Source organism: Girardinichthys multiradiatus, chromosome 15 (assembly GCF_021462225.1).
Source record: "Girardinichthys multiradiatus isolate DD_20200921_A chromosome 15, DD_fGirMul_XY1, whole genome shotgun sequence".
NCBI classification, from domain to species: domain Eukaryota; kingdom Metazoa; phylum Chordata; class Actinopteri; order Cyprinodontiformes; family Goodeidae; genus Girardinichthys; species Girardinichthys multiradiatus.
Genome location: NC_061808.1, coordinates 13,201,949 through 13,208,594, shown reverse-complemented (window position 1 = coordinate 13,208,594; position 6,646 = coordinate 13,201,949).

The following is a 6,646-nucleotide window of genomic DNA, read 5'->3' as shown; positions in this document are numbered from 1 at the left end:
CACACACTGCTCGGTTTTCATCCGACTTCACCAAGTCACATCAAAAGGGGGTCTTTTTACTTTTAGAAAACAAATTAAACCGACTTCTCATGGCTGCTGGAGTTCCGTTAAGATATTAAAGCACACAGTAGTGTTCCGGAATGTGATCAAAAAATTCGTTTGAAACCAATTTTATAAGAACAAACAGTTTAAGAGTTTATTGGTGTTGCGCCTCGACGCCCCCGCACGCTGAATGGATCCGCCCAATCTCGCTGCTTTTACAGCACCAGAAACGCACACTGTGGAAAAATATCTCTAAGGACTATTATTAGCACAATATCTAAAATAAACTTATGTATTTCAGGGCAAAATCATGACAGTTGCGCAGACGTCGCACAAGTGCACCGAACATGCGCGTTATTACACAGGAAATAATAAGAAAGTCTAAAGTAAAATAAAAAGGAGTAGGATAAAAAAAAATGGGTGACAGAAACTTCAGAAGGAAAACATTTCAGGCGTGTAAAAGCGATTTCATTTAAACTTCGTGTGGCTAGGGTCTCTTCAAGAGTACTATGTTCCTTTTATAGTTCTGTCTGTAGCTGTGGGAAGTTGCAATAAACAGCATTTTGTATAACCAATTCCTGGTTATCAAACATTTATTATCAGCTTTTCTTATTTGATCAAACATGTCCATCTCAGTAAATTGGAATATTACAGAACTGTAAATTTATTTCAGTAGTGCTGTTTAAAAAGTGTAACTTATACTGACCGACAGCAGCAGGTGAGGCTGGGGGAGCATCTTCTCCCGGACGAGAACCATCAGCACCGGCGTCCCCCAGGGATGTGTTCTCTCCCCACTTCTTTTCCTTCTGTACAAAACTGACTCCACCTTAGCGGACCCGTCTGTGAAATTCCTGAAGTTTGCAGTTATTGGTCTGATCCAGGACAGTGACAAGTGTGCATACAGACGGTGAATTGGCCGGTCAACTGGTGCTGTCATAACCACCTGGAGCTTAACCTGCTCAAGACAGTGTAGATGATGGCGGACTTCCGGAGAACACCCCCCATACTGCGTATCCTCACCATCCACAACAACATGGTGTCTGCTGTGTATCACTACCGGTTCCTATGAACCACGCTTTCTCTGGATCTATGATGATTCTCACACATAGACACTGTTCGCAAGAAGGCCCAGCAGGGAGTGTACTTCCTGCTGTTACTGAAGAAGTACAACTTTCCATCGGAGATGCTGGTCATTTTCCGCACTGTCATTATTTAGTCTGTTTTGTGCACATCCATCTCTGTATAGTTGTATAGTTTGGCTCATCTACAAAACAGGACAGGTCCAAACTACAACAAACAATAAGGTCTGCAGATTTTCTCTCTGGGCTTTTCTCTTGATCGTCCATCAGAAACTCCTCTGGTGACAGTGCAGGCCGGATGGTGTGCATGTCAGTGTTACAGTGAGAGGATTAATAATTAACCATGAGTGTGTGTGTGTGTGTGTGTGTGTGTGTGTGTGTGTGTGTGTGTGCGCGTACAACCTGCTGAAGCCTGACACCTGTTTCTATAAGCACATGGAGTGCTTATCTAGACCTGGGAGTGAGTACAATACAGATGAAGGGGATCAGATGTTAATAAAGCGGTCTGAAGTTGCTTTTGTTGCTGCACCCAGTTTGAAACCTGATATTAACAGTCTGACATTGCTAACATGATGCTGACCACAAAATTTTCTCTCTAGCAGGAAAAGGAACAGATTAGTGGTCGGGAATGGTAAATTAACTGATCGACCTGTGGCAGGAAGAGGCTGGACACTAACGCACAGCTACTCTTCCCACTGAGACACAGTCGCCTCTAGTTGTGTATTAACACAATGCCAAGAAGAGAGGACCTCAGCAATGACCTTAGAGAAGTTATTTTTGCTGTCAAGCCATTTCAGAAGAGTTATAAGGCTATTTTCAAACAGCCCCAAATCCCTGATTCTACAATTAAAGAATGTATACAAAAACTGAACATATACCTTTCTTTCTAAAAATAAAAAATAAAAAAAAAGCCAGCATAATTCATGTTTATGTAAAGTTGCATATGATGTGAAGACTTCTTGAACAATGTCCCTTGGAAAGATTAAAGTAGAGAAGTATGACAATAATTGACAAAGGCATGTTTGGTGAAAACCAAACACAGCATATGTGCAAAAACACCACACACTAACTCCACAGTGGTGGAGATATAATGATATGGGCTTGTTCTACAGCCACGGGTTACCTTGCATTCATCTGTCAGTAACTTCAAACTTGGTCAACATTAAATTATGCAGGCAATAAAAAAGTAATGTTACATGAAGAATGGGCAAAAATTCCTTCACAAGATGAGACAGTAAAAGGCATACAAAAATTTTTTTTTTAATTAATTGCTGCTAAAAACTATTAAACCATGGGGTTTATTTAGTTTTTTTCAGTCAAAGCTTCCACATTAATTTCTACATTTAACTGTACCATTACTCCATAATACGATTAATGAGTAACGGTACAGTTGGGATCGATTCCATGTGACTGAAATTCAGTGTAAAAGTGGTCAAATGATAAGGAAAGTCATTCATAAACCCTAAATAACATACTGCCAAAAAATAAAAAAATAAGTCCTGCTGTAAAGTGTATGTTATAGTTAAATCGAATGCACATTTTAACACAAGTAGGCCAAAAAAGACCAAAATGACTACAAAGTCGTGATAAAATACTGGACCAAAGAGTGCAGGTCAGGGGAGAGTAACTGTCCACTAGAGGGCACTATAGCTGCTCTCCATTCGGCTTCCAGAGAATTGTTGCTGGATATTAAGTAGGTAGGTCATCTCTAAAGCTCATCTGATAGGTGGGCTTGATAGGACGAGGCAGGCCTGCTTAGTTGCAGTAGGGCTGTTCATGGTCGCAACCCCCTTCCAGCCAATTATAAAAGGACAATATGGTGCCATGCTGTGTCATCCTATCTTATTGATCACTAACGGTTTCTTAGATAACATCTTTACCACCACCAAAAAAATGAATAAACACTGAAAAATTTGCAATCAGCATAAATATAATAAATGTGCTTTCAGTTGGATAAAAATTAAATAAAAACAACTAGTTTTCACAGTCTTTGAATAACTTAATATGGTAATTTTTTCCGTAGGAAATTAACACTTAAAACAGTTGGTAATAGCTTTTGTTCACAGAAAACAAATAAGTGCATCCCTTGTTATTATTAATTACACCTATCTACATAGAATAACAAGAACTAACATTTACATATAGTACTTTTTACTTGATGTTTTTAAAAATATTTTCATGAGGAAGAACTACATAGATTAGCTTCAGTTCTATTTGTAAAAGTCTCTTCACATCATCGTACATTTCTCTGACCCTTTGTCCTTCCTCTGGGACAAAAAGTATATTTACTTTTCTGCTTCATTTGCAACAAGGCCCTGGTTAGTTATTGATCTGGCTTTATATACATTCAACAGCTAGAGGGGCTTTGCTCTCATCTATGGCTGTCTTTTGATAAATGATGTTACTACTGTATTCACAGTTGAAGTTCACTGTAGTGTTCTTTTAAACGGTTTTGAGAGTGTCACAGACATACAGGTATATTAAAAAGATGCAGCAGACATTCAATGTAACACCAAAAAGACCCACTGTAAGGTTGGTGGCACATGTTAATGTAATATCTACATTAGCAGAACAGGGGCTGTACATGTTGCATTGCATTTCTAGCCATGCTATGAACTGATGTCTCCTTCCAAGTCAACTTCCCAATCAAGCTTGGGCACAGATGTTCATTGCCCTCCATACTTATTGGCACCCCTGGTAAAGATGTGTAAAAAGCCTTAAAGTAAATGACTCTTTTACTGCAGTAGAAGATTTTTACAATGGGAAACTCAGAAAACATTGTACCTTTAACTAAAGTACATTTATTCAGAGAGTAAAAAATACCGCACAAAGAAATTATTGTTACAACGTCTTGCACACAGGCTGTTACTTTGTATAAACCCATAGGAGTGCCCATAGTCTACTCCTACTTTCAGTTTTGGCCGGAGTTTTGCAGGACCAACGTGCGAACAGGAGCATGGGACCTGCATGGTAAGTTGAAGGGATTTTAATCAATAAGTTTTGGTGACTTACAAGTTACAACTTGTCTTGGAACACAACAGGCATGGAACGGGTAGCAAGCAGGAGGAACCAGTGGAAAGCAATGAAAACGAGAGGGTATAAATGCAGAGGTAGGGTGGAGAATGGACCAATGAACAAGGAGGCTAATAGGTAGAGTAATGTGGAGCAGCTGGTGACAAGGAGCATGCAGGGCAACTGAAGGAGGGAGGCTAATTATGTCGCGTTCTGAGGTTTAGAGTGACCAAAGCACAGACAAGAGCTCAGCAGCTGCATGTTTAAAGGAGTCTTCTTCTTTTATTCAAAGATAAGTTCAAAGGGTTTTCCAAACGTAGCAAGAACGTAGCAAAAATCACTGCAGGTACAAAAACACAAGTTGAAACTCCAGAAACTTACAGAGGTGACTCTGCAGGAACATAGTAGTCAACGCTTTAGACGAGGATAGGTGAACGAACCAAGGAACCAGCGAAGAACAAACAAAAACAGGGAGCTTATGAACAGAGGGAAGTGGAGTATGGACCAATGAGATACTGAGGCAGGTAATCAGATGAGAATGGAAATCAGGTGTGGACCAGGCTATAGAGAACTGAGGGAATCTGGATGGTTGCTAAGGTGACCGAACTAGAATACAAAGGGAACATGAGGGAAGCTAGATAATAACATAACCAAAGGAACCCGACTACAAAAACAAAACTATAAATAACAAAACTCAGGGAAACAGACCTAAGCAAAACTATAGACGAAGATAATAAACCAACATAGACATAAGATCCTAGAATAATCATTAACTAAAGTAAACTGAGAAATTAGAGGGTATAGAAGAAACACCAAAACCTAATAATTAACAAAGAACCCATAAAGAAACCTTGACCATAAATAAACAAAATCTAAACCACAGAAAGGGAACCAGGACGAGGAGGAACAGAGAAAATAAACTAGTAAACAAAGAGCGCAGGTGAACAAATACCAAAACATAAATAAACACAGATATACTAAATTACTCCAGCAAAGTAACAGAAACTTCTAAACGCTATAATGAACCTAAACTACGATAAACAAAAACTAAAATAACAGCAACTGAAGAACATAAAACACAGAGGAAACACATCACTAAAGAAACTCAAAACTTAACTCAGGAGAACAACATCTCACAGGGGTGGAGCACACAGATCATCCAGAATCCTAGGTCCTCTGCTACCTCATCCTCTGCTCACCCCACAGGTTTTTTACAGGATTTAGGTCTGGGGACTAAGACACAACTAGAAGAAGGTTGATTTTATGACTAGTAAACAATTTCTGTGTTGATTTGGAATTACGTTTTGGATTACTCTGTTAAAAGACCCAGTAACAACCCATTTTCTGTTTATTTGTAGAGATCATATATAGCATATAGCAAATACATTAAACATTTAGCAACTACACATTACTTCAGATCTTTATCAAAACTGAAAAGAAAAAAAAAACAGAACCAACCTTGACTTTCTATGACTTCCAATGTAAAATTAATCAATTTATCTATTTTCCGATTCATTTATTAACATCTTCTTTGGTTAAATGGTGTCCAAACATCCAGATTTGTTCAATTTAGGGTAAAATGTGGAAGGACATAATTAAGCTGCAAAAGTAGAATTGTTTGTTGCTGATAAACTACACAAAACCTTCACCTTTCTTTTCACATTTGCTCTAGAGAACCTTTTATTGCACTTCGTCAACTGTCACTTCAGATCACACACTGTCAGAAGTTTCCAGATAATCTGTTCACGGGAATGGATAGAAATGTTCCAATATTGTGGGTTTAGTGTAATTCTTGCCAATGGTGACAGATGGCAATAATATCTCCTGCTATCCCAACACTGCCTCAGTTTCAGCGATTGTATTCAATTGCCTTGAAATAAATCATTGCAATGGAGGACTGATGCCACGTTTTCTGCACTTCTCAAATCGTGAGTTTTGGAGACTTTTTATTTCTCTCCCCATCCTCGCCATCGTTTAAGATGACAAGATAAACTTGGTTCCTTTGTCAGCCATCTTTGTCACAGTTCCAGTTGTTTAACATTTTTTTTATTTTATATGCATGTTACTTATTGCTATTATGGTATTATGGTAATTTTAAATAAATATTAAAAAGCAGTAAATCTCCTTTTTTAAATATTTAAAAACTACATAAAAACTGCCTTTGCCTCAGCTCACTTTAAAGTATCTTACATGCATTGTTTTTTTACTATGTAATACAATGATACCTTGCTGTGGAGCAGATGCCGTTCTGATCATCCTGAAACTTGCCCTTGTAAAATACATTCCCCAAGTATTTTGTGTGATTTCCAAATGTATCTGTAAGTGATTAACTGTAAAAAGATGCAACCTTCGAACGCTGCTTCTCAATCCGCTGTGCAAGATGTCAACTTGGGGTTAGTGAAAAGTTAGAGTGAAAATGAGAAAAAGGGTCATCCAAAGAAATTCCACATAGGCAAGGAGAGAATGTGAAGCATAAGGACATCTTACTTTTTAATTTTAAGTTGGACATTCTC